A 20,176-nucleotide genomic window follows, 5' to 3' on the forward strand; every position below is an offset into this window, starting at 1 on the left:
ATTATTACGATCAGTTAAAGATGGCACAAGGAATGACAAAATAAGGAATGAAAATATTAGAACAGAATATGCCAGGAGCAACAGCACACAAGAAATTAACAGATACAGGGAAAATTTGGAAGTTATACGTAGAAAAATATCAGAAAATAGAATTCAATATAAGATATTAAAATACAGCCTTCTGGAAGGAGTATTGGAGGCCAAGGAAGTGATTGATGGATTTGTGAAGTTGTAACAGGCTAGGAGCCTAATACGTAAAGAAATATAAAGATAATGAGAATTCTTCAACATTTAAACATCAAACTATTGATATTAGAGGAGAAAAATTCGCTCCGGCGCCGGGAATCGAACCCAGGTCCTGGGTACCAAGCGCTCTCACCATTGAACTACGCACCACAGCACCGGATCGAACCCCTCTCCTCCAGTGTTTTTCCCTTTGTGGCCTGACTCCAAGTTGGGCATGTATGTTGACATTTTATATTAAGTCAACTGTCATTATACAAGGAGCGCACTCAGTTGAGTGACTTGGTGGCCGGGATTCCACAGTAATATGCACAGTAATCTGTACAGAAATATGCACTGTTGCTAGAAGAATCTACGTAAAGATTATTTTTTTGTCCTACAGAATATATCTGTTATGGTAATAATTAATATTAGAGGAGAAAAATTCGATGTGGATTGGACTTCGGCGTAGCTCAATGGTGAGAGCGCTTGGTACATAGAATCAAAGACCCGGTGCCGGAGCGAATTTTTCTTCTCTAATTTTAATTGTTACCATAACAGATAATCTGTAGGACCAAAAAATAATAATCTTTACGTAGATCAAACTATTGGTTTGTGAAAGCTAAAATAACATATGAATAATGAAACACTAAAACCCAAATTGATTGTTTATAAACTGTTTTTTTAAATACTTGACGAGAACTTTTATTTCATTACAGATCTTTATATGGCGAACTACAATTTTAATTCTGAATCATTGACAGCAGTTGGATCAGACACTGCATTCAGCCATCACACAAAAGAGGGACTAAAAGAAAATATCTGTCGAGAAATCAATCGCATCTGTGAAACTCATACGTGTTAAAGGGAATTCTCTACATAGATGTCGAGGATCGGTCGCTGCTGATAAACAAAATTTTCAACAATAATACGGGTTAGCGTAGTGCTCATTATCATCACTTTTAAATTTACACTATCCACTTTGTCTAAAATGTTATATATCTTAAAATCCAAGTAGGCTAAGTGTAGGAAATGAGCATCAGTTCATTTATAGCAATGTATGCTTTAGTAACAAAAGGATTGCATTTCGGGCTATTATTAGCATCGACGTCGGCTCCCTTTTCCCAGTTGTAACGTCAGATATTGTGCAGACACGGAACGGAGTCTTGACGGCCCTGAATGCTACTAACCAACAGCTCTCTTGTTCTTTTGAAACAGTTAAGTGTAGTATGACGATGTCCTAACATGTGCTGACAACAGTTATGGGGACTCGCTCTGATTCCTTTTCTACGCCGGAGAAATACATCCAAATTATTAATTCCTGGCGATCGCTTGCTTATTATTATCAGAGACCGGAAGTTTAGGCATTATGAATCATTAAAATAGGCAGGAAAATAGGCATCATAAATAGCTAAAATAGGCAGGCAAAAAGGCATTATAAATAGCTAAAATACGCAATAAAAGGCAATTACAAGAACCTTGCACTAGACTCACAACCTTGCACTTTCCACAAAGGGCTATCGGCAGCAAGAAAAGCTTTACATAAGTCGAATGCAAATTGAGATTTTCGACTCGATGTTGCAATTACTGTTGGAAACAAAGAAATCTTCTTCCCAGTAGCTTGGAAAGTGCATTTTTGTGTTTGATTGTACTGATATGTTGCGATATGAAATATTTAAAACAACGTCGCAATGAAAACTGAAAGAAAAAAATAACCGCTAAAAATAACGTTAGACCTGCACTCATTGTTGCGCTGTCAAATAAACACAAGCGATAATTAAAACGCTTACTGTTATACATTTTTGCATGGCAGCACTCATTATTGCAAAGAGAATAATGAACTGACTGAAAGACAATAATATACATTCGGTGAAGTCACTGTGAATATACCTGTAGTCAATTTTAATAATAAATTAATAAATAATAATAATAATAATAATAATAATAATAATAATCCGTGGCGCTACAGCCCGTGAAGGGCCTAGACCGACCAGCCGGCTGCTGGCCTCACGCCCACATGTCGAAGCAGAGGTGGACGATCATCCAACCAGAATGGAGGTATCGTGTGGTTAGCACGATGATCCCCCCAGCCGTTATAGCTGGCATTCGCAACCGGATTTCGCTACCTATCATAGCTCCCCAAGTGTATCACGATGCTGGGTGGGCACCGGTCCCATACACTGGCCGAAATTTCGTGAGAAAATTTCTTCCCACATGAGGACTCGAACCAGCGCGCATTCCGTAACGCGAGTCCTAGGCGGGATGCCTTAGACCGCGACGCCACGGCGCGGGACAAATTAATAAATAATAGATAAATAATCTAATGAGAGTAAAAAAAGCATTTATTTTGTAAATTAGGCATTTGTATTTTAAAAACGCAGAAAAGGGCGACATAAAATTGTGACGTTTCAATCACAAAGGTATAATTCGTACAGATTTACTTTCAAAATGAAGATAGATTTAACACATTTAAAAAGGCATTATGCCAAATTTCCGGTCTCTGTTTATTATATAGGATGTTATGTTCGAGAGTTGAAGTCCAAGTGGTATTCCTTGAGTGTTATATAATGGTCACTGAATATCACTTTGTGTTATCAATTTGTATCGTTACACAATTTCCTATGCTAATTTCCTACTTAGTCTTCTGAGCTGCTGCCAAGAAGTCAAAGGGAGGATAGCAACAGCCAAGAAAGATTTAATAGGAAAAGGAGCAACTTCTGCGGACCCCTGAGAAAATAATTAAGGAAGAGAATAGTGAATTGCTTTTTATGGAGTGTAGCACTGTATAGGGCAGAAACGTGGACATTACGACGAAGTGAAAAGAAGAGAAACATTTGAAATGTGGATATGGAGAAGAATGGAACGTGTGAAGTGGACAGACAGAATAAGAAATGAACCTGTTTGGAAAGAGTGGGTGAAGGAAGAATGATGCTGAAACTGGTGAGGAAGAAGAAAAGGAATTGGTTGGGTCACTGGCGGAGAAGAAACTGCCTACTGAAGGATGCACTGGAAGTGCGGAAGAAGATATCAGATGATAAACGACATTAAGATATATGAATCATATGAGGAGGTAAAGAGGAAGGCAGAAAATAGGAAAGATTGAAGAATGCTAGGTTTGCAGTAAAAGACCTGTCCTTGGGCAGAACACTGAATGAATGAATGAATGATATGATATGATCATACTTACTTACTTACTGGCTTTTAAGGAACCCGGAGGTTCATTGCCGCCCTCACATAAGCCCGCCATTGGTCCCTATCCTGAGCAAGATTAATCCATTCTCTATCATCATATCCCACCTCCCTCAAATCCATTTTAATATTATCTTCCCATCTATGTATCGGCCTCCCTAAAGGTCTTTTCCCTCAGACCTCCCAACTAACACTCTATATGCATTTCTGGATTCGCCCATACGTGCTACATGCCCTGCCCATCTCAAACGTCTGGATTTAATGCTCCTAATTATGTCAGGTGAAGAATACAATGCGTGCAGTTCTGTGTTGTGTAACTTTCTCCATTCTTCTGTAACTTCATCCCTTTTAGCCCCAAATATTTTCCTAAGCACCTTATTCTCAAATACCCTTAACCTATGTTCCTCTCTCAAAGTGAGAGTCCAAGTTTCACAACCATAAAGAACAACCGGTAATATAACTGTTTTATAAATTCTAACTTTCAGATTTTTGGACAGCAGACTGGATGATAAAAGCTTCTCAACCAAATACTTACAGGCATTTCCCATATTTATTCTATGTTTAATTTCCTCCCGAGTATCATTTATATTTGTTATTGTTGCTCTAAGATATTTGAACTTCTCCACCTCTTCAAAAGATAAATTTCCAATTTTTATATTTCCATTTCGTACAATATTCTCGTCACGAGACATAATCATATACTTTGTCTTTTCGGGAATGATATGATCATGGACATGACAATGTGATAAAAATCATGATGAAAGCAGTGTAGAAGAGGATGTTTATTGAATAAAATTCGCACGGATTTATCAAGGACAGAAACCAGTATAACCTGACGTGAGCCGAGAACTCTCCCGTTGGGTGAGGAAATAGTTGACATCTGCAGACTATCAATAACGTAAGGCTTCCGGTTCCCAGCGCCTTCCCGTTACGATGGTCACCGGTCTAGCGCTCGTAACGTATTTGAAACTTCCGTCTGTACAGTAATCTCCGGTTCCCTGCTGGACACAATTTCCTCGCAACGAATTTCTATTCAATAATATCTAATAACAGAAGCGTTTAGTGAAGGAAGGGGATAATCTGTTAAAGCTGTTAAACTAAGGTATAACGTCTGTTACGGAATTTCCCTGTAATAGTCAGCCGACATCTTTGCACACTACAACCATCATCCATCATAAATATTTGCAATCAGTTATTTAATGACGCTATATCAGTTACGCAGCTATCTCGCGTCATTGGAATTTGTGAAAAGAGAAAAAGTGTTCTGTAGAGATGTGTCCGTGGGTTCGCCATCAGATTACCAGACACTCGTCTTCCATCTCGGAAAAAACCCAGCCATGTAATCAGTCCAACAGGAAATTCGACGCACGCCCTAGCGCAAAATCGAAGCACGGGCCTCTAACTTATCCCTAAACCATGTAGGTGACTCAAACGGGAATTAATAGATCGAAGAAGTCGACGTAATTGTAATACTGTCGGCTCGCGTAGCGCAAGCTAATTTCAATAGGGTATTAGAACTTATCTGTTTTTAGACTAAAGGGGAAATTACTACCCCTTATTACCAGTGGCGTAGCATGAAATTTTGAGCAGGGGACGCTAACTCAAGTTGTCTTTCATACAATATGAGAAAAGGTATTACAAAGATAGTCTTAAAATAAATAGTAGTCAATTTCAAGTCAGCAGTCGAAGATTGCTTGGAACCTCGTAAGCAGGGAAAGGATTTATATGTAAATACATATTTACTTATAAAGCTAATATAATTTATATTTTGCATTATCTTTATGTTTCACAATGTGTAGGGTTGAAAAATCCTACTTTTATTTTCCATATTTTTCCATATTTTAGAGTTTAGTACATATTTTCGTTAATTTCCATATATTTTCCATATTTCATATAAAACAGTCCATATTATATTAGGTTTAACAATAAAACAAAACAAAATTCCATTAACTTTTAAAAATACATTTCAACAATAGAGATTTAAACACATGTTCAGTAATCCCTTTAACATCAGAGTTATTTGAAAATTAGCAGTCCTATCAACAATGGGAAAGTAAGTTACAAAACTGTATTAATTTAATTTAAAATTTTTAACAGACTTCAGTTGTGCAGCTCAACAGTTAAATGCCAGTCAGAGTACACATAGGTTCAGTTTTGTAAATCATACTATAAAGACGGTAAATATGCCAAAAGTACGTCATTCAGTCAATTTAAAATCAAAACTAACAAGTTACATTTCAGAATTTAAAGAAGATGGTTTATCAACTGACAATAAAATATTATTTTGTAATTTTTGTCAGTGTGCAGTATCATCTACACAAAAGTTCCTGGTGCAACAACACATTACAACTAGTAAACATCAGGCCAACAAACAACTAAATTCCAAGCAGAGACAATTGTTTTTAACACAACCAACAACATCGAATGTAAGATCTGAGTTTAACATCGACCTGTGCCGTTCTCTCATCTCTGCTGATATTCCTCTCTACAAACTAAAGAATAAGGTCTTCAGGGAATTCCTTGAAAAATATACTCAACATACAATCCCGGATGAGTCAACACTTAGGAAGACGTATGCTCCATCCATCTACGATGAGACAATACAGAAGATAAGAGATGAAATTAAAGATAGTTCAATTTGGGTTTCCATTGATGAGACTCCCGACAAAGAAGGTAGACTTGTTGGTAATGTAGTTATCGGTTTGTTAAGTGAACAATATTCTGAACGAATTCTTTTACATTGTGATGTTCTAGAAAAGTGCAATAACAAAACTATAGTTAAACTGTTCAACGAAGCTATGGGTATCCTGTGGCCAAAGGGTATTATGTACGATAATGTGTTATTCTTTATTAGCGATGCTGCCCCTTATATGGTCAAAGCTGGACAAGCATTATCTGTTGTATATCCTAAATTGACTCATTTTACTTGTGTGGCGCATGCATTTCATCGTGTGGCAGAAGTGGTCAGAGACAATTTCCCTAAAGTAGATTTGTTGATTTCATCAGTGAAAAAAGTATTTCTCAAAGCTCCCAGTAGAGTTAACGTGTTGAAAGAAATGTACCCTGAAATTCCATTGCCACCAAAGCCAATTTTAACTAGATGGGGTACATGGCTAGAAGCAGTTGAATATTATGCCGAACATATAGACTCTATTAACAATGTTCTCCTTGCATTGGACTCTGAAGATGCAGTCTCAATTGATACTGCGAAAACAGTTACCTGTGACATAAGTGTGAAGAATGACTTAACTCACATTCAGCATACATTTTCATGCATCATAAAAACGCTCAAAAGTCTCCAAAATAGGCACCTTTCACTATCTGAAAGTTTTGAAATTATAAATAGTACTGTGGAACAACTGAATCGTGGTAGAGGTAAAGTTGCAGATGCAGTAAGAGCTAAGGTGGACACTGTACTTTCAAAAAACCCTGGATATGAAGAACTACAAAAGGTTGTTGCTGTGATGAGTGGTGAATCAACAGTGAAGATTAACTTGGACTTATCCCCAGCAGACATTGTGAAATTGAATTATGTACCAGTTACTTCTTGTGACGTCGAACGCTCTTTTAGTCAGTATAAATCTATCCTCAGAGACAATAGAAGAAGATTCACTTTTCAGCACTTGAAAGAAATGTTTGTAACCTATTGTTATGGTAACAGACAATAAAAATTGTGTTTTGTTGAAACTACATTGGAAGATAAGGTACGTCCATTATATTTTTTGTTTAGTTTGATTAAAATGTACCAATATTTAACGTGCATAGTCATTTTTTTATAATTTTAAGTCCATATTTAATTCCATATTTTGGTAAAAATCCATATTTAATTCCATATTTTGGTAAAAATAACTACATATATATTTACATATTTCATATATTTTTAGTCCATATAAATCCGTTCCCTGCTCGTAAGTAACACCAATAAGGCATGACCTCAAATGATACGTAGTAAAATATGATTTCACGGTTTACACATATCTCTAACAAATAGACACGCATATGTATAACATTAGCTCACTCCCTGTCATACTTAGAGAAATAACAGCATTAGTATCATTACGTAAGTATGCGTCTGTCTTTTGGTTGTGTCCTTCATTGACAGCAAGGGAGTCGGTCATTTGTTTTTTAAATCACGCTTTTGTTCGTAAGTCAGTCTTGATAATACAATTGTCCTAAAAAATTCAAATAATTAGTGTCAGGAACTGTTATTTCACTCATTATTTATTATATCAGCCACAATGCACACTAACACTTCAACTGAACACAACTGACGAAAAGGGATAACTCGGAAATTACTTATTTTAAATGTTAAAGCTAGCTTCTTGCGTGCCTTGACACTAGGGTAGTTTAGTTAGAAAGGGATGGAAAATCTGCGGGGTGGATTATACAGAAGAAACCAGTTTGCTTGGAAGCTGGAGTGTGTAGGCTTCTTGTTTACTGCTGCATCACAAATCATCCTGAGCTGCCGCATCACAATATTTAACGCGTAAATATAAATTCTATTAAAATTAATAAATAATTTTCTCTATAAACTGCAGGTTTATTATGAAATTATTATTAACTGGGGAAGCTAAGCTTTTTAGCTTAAATTGACGCTACGCCACTGCTTATTACTGAGAAGCGTATTGGCTAATTTCGGAATTGAACTTAAATTCATATAAGAATATTTTCAGAAGATACAAGTATGATACCGGTACTGTCAAATACATTAGCACTACAAAAATATTGTCCTTAGTTATTTTTAAATTGATCCAACACATTTCTTCCATTGCTCTTTTCCATATTCTGCGATACGGCGGCGACAGAATCATTCCTTTACGTTAAGTGGGATTTATATTAGAAAAATCTAATTGAAAAGACTGGAGACAACTGATTAAACATTTTAGTCTGGCCTTTAAGTAAATGAAACCAATCAAAACAATAAGGGTGCTATGCATAGACATTTCGCTAGCCCGCGCTACGAGCGTGCTAAACTAGCCCCGGCTATCGACAGATTACTTGTACAGGATTCATATCATAACATATCGCTAACACTGGTTAATGAATACAAAAAACGTTAGTTCGCTGATCATCCACCGAAAGCCCGCGCTAAGAATGTCTATGAATATGGCCCTAAATGCTTATTTTTAAAGCATTGTTGGGTTCTGAAGATTAATAATGTTTATGCTTGACCATGCCGAAATGTAGTAATTATACACCTGGTAGCAGCCCTTTAATGGACCTCATTAAAGTACACCTATTCATTAATGTTCAGGTTTTCCACCAATCAGAAAGCAATATGAAAGCGCAAGTATCGATTATTCTCGGATATGCAATCGAAAGACAACTAGCGAAACGTCATGGAGAATTAGCGTTAATTGTAAATAATATTCAAATAAATTCAATTTGTCATCTCGTTTTTCAATGTCTAAATCAATTTCCAGGTTATATCAAGATTAATGATCATTTTACTCTCTAGATTATATCAAGGTCAATGATATTTGTTTCTCGGAAAAAATCAATACTTTCGCGTCTGCGTACATCTCACAATTTACCAGATTGCACAAGGTCACTTCCGCTCCCCAGTCAGATAAGAATTATATGAATACTTATGAATAATTTCAAGTTAGAAATATGGTCGAGCATAAAAAGTCGTATGAAACTTGCCTATAATGGTAATTAAGACGCTCGTATGAAAATTATGAAACTCGCTTGCGCTCGTTTCATGAACATACTCGCTACCATTATAGGCTCGTTGCACAATGTACTATTATGTACGCGCGCTATGTGACGGACCGCGAGCAGTCGGACATAAACCTTTAACAAGTGACAATATCTTTTAGAGTCATTCTATTAACATGATTTTTTTTCAACGTAAAGTATAATGTATTTAGACGATTTCATACACTGCAACTACCCACTTAATCTTTTCAAGGAAAAAAGTTATCGTTGACTGATTTTCTACTTCAAAAAAATATTTTCCCCACACTACAATAGTATAAAACAAACCTCAATTAAAATGTCTTACATTTGTTATATTGCGGCGACTCTAACAGCTTAGAAATCTGCAAACAATACTCAACAAGCTTTTTCCTTATTAGAATCTGACTACTACTTTTTTCAGTTATTATTAAGTATAAAAAATGCGAAAATATTCTACTTCATTGGAAGTCTACGTGAGTATCGCCTTCTCTCGTTATTGATTGGCAATTAGGAAGGAGGAGGTGAATAGAATATTGTACCACTCTTTAAAATTGCCGCACGCGAAGGCCAACGAAGTTTTGTAAGTTGTTTCCCTATAGCTTTATTCACTTTAGCAAATTGTTCAGAAGCAATTTCAAGCCTGTCTTCAGCATATTCTTTCCTTTTATATGCCAAATCCAAAACCTATCATAGCACAGACCAGCGGTCATCAGCACAAAGCACCCTGAGGCAAGTGTCTCTTACCCGCGGAGAAGACATTGCCTATGGTGCATTCGTTGTTGCTGGCGGGTAAGCTCTCTACCTCTTCCTGCTGCACGACGGGGCACAACACGTTGTTCCGTTTACCCTTTACCCATTTCAGCGAGTGCTGACGATCACTGACAGACTTCACATTATCACATTGTTTTATTAATCGGATTAAGCTACTGGAATGCTACTCCACACAACATTCATAACTCATTTTTTGAAAAGAAATAAAAAAGTGGACAAAGTTCGTTGTTTCCCTGTACTCATTTTGATTTACAAAAGAAAACTATAAGGATAATAATGTATGTTCATAAAAAGACAGTACGCAAAAAGATTTTCCAAAAGTTATAAATTGACCTTATCTTGTGAGTATATTCTTTCCCTGATCAAGTTTTATAGTAGGGCATTCAAAAAGTAATGGCAACATAGTTACTGTTTCACGCTAAATTTATTTAGGTTATTTTTGACATTACATACTTCGAATATAGTCTCCTGCCATGTCGACAATATGTTGGCAAATTCTTAGAAGACGGCGGGTTCTATCTGGAACAGCATTTCTGGGTATCTCTCTCGCTGTTCTATCTAAAGCTCTTCGGATGTCAACTCTTGATTGAAAGCGAATGCCTCGCTTCCACCCAACTTACAGTAGTTCAATATGGTAAGACTTCTCTCCCACAGACTTCTTGTAATACCCTAAAGCACTGAGTTACATGTTTTTCTCCTGCAAGCACCTTTATTCGTACCTTTTATACTATTATTACGTAGTACAGTACAAAATTTCAGTGGTCACCGCTAGGAGCACTGATTTGCAGCATTGTTGTCATTATTTATCGAATGCCACAGTATAAAAAAACCAAGATATATTTAGTACTAATGAAAAATTCATAATTTTCATACACGATACAAATCAGATCTCAATCTATCACCTGTTAGTCTCAGGTATTTCAAAGAAAACGTATACTATTCTTGTTTTATGGTCTCCAATGCACTACATAATTATCTTAAAACTTTGAAGGACCAAGAGAAAAGGTTCAGAACAGATTTAACAAAATTTCTACGTACTCATGACTTCTACACAACGGATTATGCTAATAAACTGAATTAATCTGCTGCTATGTACTGAATATTTTTGTGTATGCTTTAAATTGAATAGTAATCTGTATAGCTCTATTGATAAGTTGTTTGTGTTTGTAATTTGAAGTAGTTTGCATGATATGTAATATGTATTATCAATTTTTGTATATCACAACTGATTGAATTGTTTATGCCTTAAATTTAATTAACTTGTTTTGTATTATACATACATGTATAGCTCAACTGATGAATGATCGTTTACGTTTGTAAATTTAATAATCTGATTGGCTATGTATTGTATATTTTTAGTAGAGCCATCGATGTAGCTCAGTCGGCAGACTCGCTGGGCTGCTGATCCGGAGCTGCGTTCGGGCTTGGGTTGGATCCCCCTTTGGTCTCATTGAATGGTTTCTTCCTAGGTTTTCCCCAACCGTGGGACTGAAGCCGGATGGTCTATGGCGAGTCCTCGGCATCATTTCATTTCCCCCCTTGAATTGATTACCTGATTGGGTTTTTCCGAGGTTTTCCCCAACCAAAAGGCAAATGCCGGGTAATCTTGTGAAAATTACTAAATTGTAAAACTGTAAAAATTGTAAAAAACTGTAATTGTAATATTTTAAAATTTTGACTTGTTCCACATCTTAAAGCTTCATTGCTCATGTAAGATCTATGGAATATAATGAATGAATGAATGAATGAAAGAATGAATGAACGACATGTTCCACACCTCTAACTACAATGCTGACGTAAGATCTATGGAATGCAGTAAATGAAATAGTGAATGGCAATAAATGAATCTATACCTCGAAGAATTTTTTTTTCTGCCCCTAAAATACGCAAGAACATTATTTAATTTCTTTCCACTTTAAATACTAAAAAGTTTTAACTCTTCTTCATAACCTGATTAAGCTCTACGCGTAAAAAATCAATGCTGCCCTGTAAGGCTACGATAATAAAAAAGGGAATAATTATGCACTGCTATCTTGGTTCTTCAGAGTCTCTTTGTCCTTGTTCTTGCTTCAGTCCCTAACCCTAAATGACTCTCGTTGTCTCTCTCTTTCAATCCGAATCTCTCTGTCTCTCTTTGGGAGAGAACAGGGTTCACGCCCGTGCCATTAAAGTGTTTCCCTTCATTATTTAGACTGTCTAGTAGGTTTCGGCTCCTCTCATCCTAACCACCATCTGGCATAGCAGCGAAGTTGTAAAATTTGCATTCCACGCGTGGGTTCATATTGGTGGGACCTCGCCCTGTGACAAGGAAACATGTATCCCAAGTACGCCCTACATCCGTCAAGCACATCCTTATTCACACACACGTTGAGAAAACTAAAGAGAGGTGCGGAATGTCATAATGACGTCACAAGCGACATAATGACACCCGCCTGCCGATTTAGTGTTGCACTGCGCCGCAGAGGTTGAGGAACAAGTTCAAGGTAATGCGGCGCTTTTTGCCAAGAGGAAAGGGGGGGGGGGCAGGACGGGATATTGATCTCGTATGTACATGTACAACTTGATTTCGAGAGGCGTGGCGATATATTCATCATTTCACTACACGCCGCTCTGCACTCTAATAGCAAACGGCATTCGTGTGATTGGGGAGGGAACCCGTGAGAAATAAACAGGCAGTAATATATGCAACTTGTATTTGCATTCCTTATGTCGCTTTACAACCTCGTAAACAAGTCACTAGGAATTTATTTTAATCGGTTATTTCATGATACTGTATCAACTGCGAAGTTATCTAGTGTAATCCCCATTTCAGTTTGGTTGATAGGCCTTTCCCCCAGGGGCGATTTCTCAGGGCATGCTATGCTTGCTGCGCAAGCCTAATATTTTCGTAGAATGTGTATTTCTCAAAATGGGATTACGTACATTAAAATTTATTTTGATTTTTGGAATACTGTACAGGCGTAATACCGTCCGCAGGTTGCACACCCAAGTATCGCAACGCTTGCTCGTTTCTCGGAGCTACAGGGAAGACTAGAAATAGCGAGAATATGATGCGCGCGCAAGTGCCTTCCTCCTTAGTCTGTATGTGTTGTTTGAAGCTCTGGTCCGAGAGCTACACCAACGACTATTTAACGTTACACAGAGCAGTATTGACAGCGGGAATGTGCTGTGATTTGCGAGTGCAATGTAATTGTATGAGTGGAATGCATGTGTTAGCTGCTGCATGTATTATTAATTCTTAAACATTAATTTGAAGTATTGCAATGAGGTCGGAATTGTGTGTTATTGAAACCTTATTATTAAATCCATTTTCCCGAAGGACTATTCAAGAGAAGATAGACATTACAGAGAATATGTGGTCAATACAACAATATGCATTGGTTGGCAGGGTCGAAAAAAACTAAATAAACTGTTTTGTTGGCCATGTTTGTTATATTATATCGAACCTCTACATCTGATAAGCGAATATGATCCATGACTCATAATGATTTCATAATTATAAAATAAATTATCTATGTGGGTCTGATTATTTTTATTAATTATGAATTATTATATCCTCCCATCTTCCCCTATGAATAAAAGAGCAAGCCTAACTTTCGTGACTAGCATTCGCCCCTACTTTCCCCTCTACTCACACTCTCTACCATCAGCGAAGGGGAAGATGCTACTATCCATCTCACAAACGTTCCACTATTTGGCTTACAACACAGTGACAAATTTTATTATTAACAACTTTTACTAGTAATCTATATTTCGAAAGTCTATACTAAGCGTTCCTATTTCATGCTTATTGTTATTAATATCACCTGGCGCATAAAAATCTACTAAAAGCAGAAGATAAACGTTTTCTTCACCGCTAGTTGCTACTGTTCTCCAACCAGGAGATCAACCGTGAAAGGAATGTGCTTACTATTGCGTCATCTATTGGAGCGAAGTGGATAGATAATATTATCGTTATAACGTCTGTTTAAAAACCATGCGCTCTCCTGCATTTGTTATTTCCTGTATGGAGAGATTAAAAGACCAGGAGATTAACAGTGATCTAATTTTGTAACTAGGGTAGTACAAACATGTATCAATGTTATTGTTTGTGCTGTGAGAGCGAGCCAATAGAGATATGAGTACCCACGTGTGTGACCTTATGACATCTTATGACATCAACATTCACAGCATTATCCCTCTTCGTCTCATCCGGCAGAGACTTTCTCGTGGTTGGAGCACAGTACTTACAGCATGCACAATGGGACAATCTGAACTGTGTTGCTTCCTCTTGACTTCATAATACAAACTAACATTCCTTAATTTAATAAATATTCTAAGAGCGACACTAAAATATACTCAAACATGTAACTGTCAAACATCTGTTTGGCTGTATTTCATACTCACGAACTATTTAATATTTTATTTTTGTGTGTAGAACTTGGGGGGGGGGGTGCAGGTATAAGAGGTAACAGCTACTGTTCTGTCGCTGACGAACTCAGAGCAAGTAGAAGGGGAAAGAAATGTCTTCGCAACCTCTCAACTTGTATGAAATGTCGTTTAGATGGAATTGAAAGCGAGACGAGTCCAGGGATTCACTATGGAATTGTCTGATATATGCCTTACAGTCGGAGAAAATAGAACTAGATAATCAACCTGCGCGGAATTCGATCCTACGCCACCCAAAAACAGTGTATGATACAAATATTAAGCACAGAGCGAGTCAAACCTAAGTTACCGGCAATCTTACCGAGATACGAGGCACCTTTTTGAAGGGCGACGTATTAGGTTTCTCCGGTTTCTTGTTTACGTTAACTCGGCGACACAAATTCGCTAGCCCTTTACTGTCCACCAACCAAGAGAAAATTCAGTGCAAGAATGTGCCAAACATTACGTCATCTACTGGGGAAAAGATAAACACAAGGAACAGAAAATAATGACATAAATTGGGTAGTGTATTTATGTGGTATGTCTATGCTAAGTCAGGTAACATGATTGCCGAAAGGCGTGTCAAGTCGAATAGTATTAACTATTAGCTTACCTCTGTAAGTAGACCGCTATGACTTCCCCAGCTTTGACATACGGTACAGTACAGTGTCAATCTCATTCTCAGTTAGTTGCCTGAATTGTACTGGGTGTTCATTTCAAAGTGTGTCATGACGTCACTGTTGTGAGTCAGCGATTTGAAGCGAGTTTCAGCTTTTATGTCAGAGAAGTTGCCTATTATTCAAGGCGTTCAATCTGAACTTGGGAATGTGTACGGTACAACTTGAACGTCGTAGCAACAGATGGCGGTCTGTACGGTCTGTGTGCTACCATAACCTCTTTTGAAGTGTGTTTTGCGCGGGCAAGTCGTACGCAGGGTATTTGTTATCATCGGTTGCGTACGGTAACATTCCACAACACAAATCAAATGCTCCGTGTCCATGTTGACCGTCCAAATTTAATGTCAACAAATACGTAAGTAATCGTCTTAACCCTCTCGCCATATCCCGACAGTAAGAAAAAAGCTCACCTCAGTACGTGTTTCCAAACAGTTCACATTCCTGCCACTATCGGCGTTACAGTACGTATCGGTACGTAGCGGTACTCTTCAGAATGAACGCCGTACTTGCTAGGCAACTTCTCTGGCACAAAGGTAATGCGCCTTTGCGGAAGTGTAGGATGACTGAATTCTCTAGGCTCATCGGCTAGCCACATGACACACTTTGAACTGAACACCCAGTATTGACAAATTCATATTTTCAATCTAATAAACAGAGCTAGGAACTTTGTACCGATCTCGTTATTCAGGGTGCGAGCAGCCAGAAAATGGGCGACCAACGGCCGCCTTTAATTGCAACATATTCATCTTACTGCGTGCAACAAGGTCACATCAGCAGTATGAAAGACGTTTGAGTAACAACATATTGTTCTACTGCAAATGTGAGCGAGATTCATTCTCTGTAGCCTATAAACACACTAAGTTTCCTAGCATTGTGTGTGTATGTATGTATGTATGTATGTATGTATGTATGTATGTATGTATGTGTGTGTATGTATGTATGTATGTATGTATGTAGCAGGATTCATGCAGCTGACAGCAGTATGCACAGACATACATATCAGCTGAGTTCAAACTTCCTTCCCATAGGTTCCTGCCGAGCGGATAGCAGTTCAGTACAGGTAGTCTATTCGATAAACAACTTACAATGCCATTTACAATTCAGGAATATCATGATATGTTATTAATTTATGGAGAAAGTCTTCGTAATTCAAGTGCGCAAGAAGGATGTACCGTCAACGTTTTCCGCAAAGAAGGTTACCTAATCAGCGAACTTTTGTAGCAGTTTCTCAACGATTATTAGAAACTGACAGTCTCTTACCCCGTTTCGAAAATCAAACAACGAGAAATTTCTTTAAAAATGATACTGTTTTATGAATGCGGGAGAGATTAAAATTTTGCTTTAAGGAAAAGTTAGTGTGATTTTGTGCAGTAAACCATTATTGTTTATTTTTTAGACCTACAATAAAAATTGGAGCAATATTGTTAAATAAAATGTAAATTTAACATAACGTTCTATTAATGAGATTGAAAATTTGTATTTGCTGCTCGTTTTATGTAAACAACAATTATTGCCTTGTCCGCCCCTGCATTAGAACAGAGCGTCTGTTTTGTACCGGTATGCCTGTACCCGCTTGAGCTGTACTGTGTACTTGTAAACCCCCTCCTCCCTATCCAGCAACGTTGCAAAACGTCCAATATTGTAAACTTTAATAATTAGTTAAATATTGCAATTATAAAAAAAATTGTGAGGACATTTTTTTCCCTTGTGACATGAATAATCATCAGTTAAAATAATAGCACTTATACACCTTACACCTGTATAATAGCATTAAATTTTTAATTTGTATCTTACACTGTTAATTTTGTATGTTAAAATCGTTAGGTTCCCATGGCCCACTCTGTATGTCATCAGGAGTAATAGTAATATTACTTTAATAGTCACAATAAATGTCTTTGAGAAGCGCATGCGGTCCGCGGGCCGCGTAATGAGAACTAATGCTCTAGAACCACCCGTTATACTGCATGCGATTTCATTTATTGCCTAAAACTAGTTTTAATAAAAACACGTAGGCCTATTTACCTCAGATCCTACGGAACAGTACTTTTCCTATCAGTTTTTTTATGGGCCTTGATAATTGTTTTGCTTTGTTAGTAGAAGAGGAAATGATACTAAAAGACATACTACTGGAGCTAAATGACAGCTGTGAGAAGTATGGAATGAAGATAAATGCAAATAAAACGAAGAGCATGGTCATAGGAATAAAAATAAAGAAGATAAACTTGCGAATTCTAAATGAGCCAGTAGAGCAAGTGGACAGCTTCAAATACTTGGGGTATATTATAAGCAGTAACATGAGCTGCTGCCAGGAAGTCAAAAGGAGAATAGCAATGGCTAAGGAAGCATTTAATAGAAAAAGGCGCATCTTCTGCGGACCTCTGGAAAAATAACTACGACACTAGTGAAGTGCTTTGTGTGGAATGTGGCACAGTAATAATAATAATAATAATAATAATAATAATAATAATAATAATAATAATGTTTTATTTTCGCTGGCAGAGTTAAGGCCATAAGGCCTTCTCTTCCACTCAACCAGCCTTAATCAATACAATACATATTTAAATTACAAATATTTACACTACAGTTAAAAGGTTCTCCAGCAATATTCCTCAGTTTTAACGACTAGTAGACTACATATTTTTTTAAATTTAGATAAACCTATAAGGTAAAGTAGTAACTTAATTTATGAGCTAATTTAATTCAATCAATTATAATTAATTTAATATTTGAGATAGCTAGTAAAATGATGAAAATTAATTTAATATAAGCTTACTAGGACTATGTTACAGGGAGAAAAAAAAATATATAATCTAAATCTAAAATATATTTCTACAATAAGAATATTAATGTAATTGCCATTAGAGGTTTTGTAAATCTATTTAGAGAAATTAATGATAATAATAAGAATAGACAGATGTTAGTTTCATTATAAGTAACAAATATTAATCAGCAATTAATCTGTTAAGTAAGAATTTATGTAATTTTAACCTAAATGAAGTTATTGTCCAACAACCCCTTACATCACTCGGAAGCGAGTTCCAATTTCCAGCAACTGAAACTGTACAAGATGAAGAATATAAAGATGTCTTGTGGTAGGGTATAATGAGTAAATTGTTATGATGAGATCTTGTACTTAGCTGATGATATGCGGATAAATTTTGAAAACGAGAAGCCAAATAGTAAGTAAGGGCAAAAACGTGGATATTACGACGAAGTGAAGAGAAGCGAATAGAAGCGTTCGAAATGAGGATATGGAGAAGAATGGAGCGTGTGAAGTGGACAGAAAGAATAAGAAGTAAAACTGTGTTGGAAAGAGTGGATGAAGAAAGATTGATGCTAAAACTGAACAGGAAAAGGAACTAGTGGGGTCACTGGCTGAGAAGAAACTGCCTACTGAAGGATGCACTGGAAGGGATGGTAAACGGGAAAAGAGTTCGGGGTAGATTTTTTTTTATTTTAGTAGGCTATTTTACGACGCTTTATCAACATCTAAGGTTATTTAGCGTCTGAATGAGATGAAGTTGATAATGCCGGTGAAATGAGTTCGTGGTCCAGCACCGAAAGTTACCCAGTATTTGCTCATATTGGGTTGAGGGAAAACCCCGGAAAAAACCTCAACCAGGTAACTTGCCCCGACCGGGAATCGAACCCGGGCCACCTGGTTTCGTGGACAGACGCGCTAACCGTTACTCCACAGGTGTGGACTTCGGGGTAGAAGAAGATATCAGATGATAAACGACATTAAGATATATGGATCATATGAGGAAACAAAGAGGAAGGCAGAAAATAGGAAAGACTGGAGAAAGCTGGGTTTGCAGTGAAAAACGTACCCTAAATGAATGAATGATCATTATTCCCGTGTACTTCTCATTTATATTTATTTATTATTTTTTTACCGCAATACTCGTTTACGAAATAATGGAACGACGGTAATTGAAAGCGATACCTCCTCTATTATTCCTCCTTCAACAGCTACTTTTGTTGCCAAATGTAACGTTTCTAGACGTCGACGTCATCTGTAATTATGGTGGACAGAGTCGTAAGTAAGTCCGTGGTGCAATGCGTTGTACTGGAGAGAAAAGAAGGGGATCAACCAGCAACATTGAGGCAGCAACAAGGATCCCGCGGGTGGTGTGAAAAGATCTACAAGAGGATAACGGGTATTGTGCATGGGGATGGACAGCCACTCCCAACTCCTCAACGGGAGCTCTCCCCCCTTGCATTTTCTCAACGACCCATTCACAAGTCTCTACCGAACACAACGACCAAGTGTCCGCCTGTCCGTCCACTATTTCCGTTCACCGCATTAGACCGCCGGACCGAACAGGCTATCTGACTGGTCGTCAAATCTTCCGCTACCACGTAACACATACACTGTAAAACAAAACAAGAACAGAGACTGGCTGCAGAGGGTGTAAGGCAATCGCGCTTATAAACTTTCGGAACTGAATGCGTCCTGTCTATACGAAATGAGCTACGACCAAACAGTCCGTGGTTGTGCTACAATTTTCATTACCTTATAATTTCCAGAACATAAAAATAGACACGATTACATTGGCCGTCAGATATCAAGGATTCTTGACATAGAATGCCTTTGAGATCACACAATCATTTGATTTCATTAACTTAGCCATCTTATTTAGTAACCTATAAAGCGATAAAGTAGCTGTAATATCTGCAATCTAACAGTTATATTACCGGTTGTTCTTTATGGTTGTGAAACTTAGACTCTCACTTTGAGAGAGGAACATAGGTTAAGGATGTTTGAGAATAAGGTGCTTAGGAAAATATTTGGGACTAAGAGGGATGAAGTTACAGGAGAATGGAGAAAGTTATACAACACAGAACTTCACGCATTGTATTCTTCACCTGACATAATTAGGAACATTAAATCCAGACCTTTGAGATGGGCAGGGCATGTAGCACGTATGGGCGAATCCAGAAATGCATATAGAGTGTTAGTTGGTATGCCGGAGGGAAAAAGACCTTTGGGGAGGCCGAGACGTAGATGGGAAGATAATATTAAAATGAATTTGAGGGAGGTGGGATATGATGATAGAGACTGGATTGATCTTGCTCAGGATAGGGACCTATGGCGGGCTTATGTGAGGGCGGCAATGAACCTCTGGGTTCCTTAAAAGCCAGTAAGTAAGTAATATCTGCAATCTACAAGTTAAACAATTATTATAATCTTACTGCCTTGGATTCTCTGTTAAGAATTTCACATT

This window comes from Periplaneta americana, chromosome 7, assembly GCF_040183065.1.
Source record: "Periplaneta americana isolate PAMFEO1 chromosome 7, P.americana_PAMFEO1_priV1, whole genome shotgun sequence".
NCBI lineage: Eukaryota > Metazoa > Arthropoda > Insecta > Blattodea > Blattidae > Periplaneta > Periplaneta americana.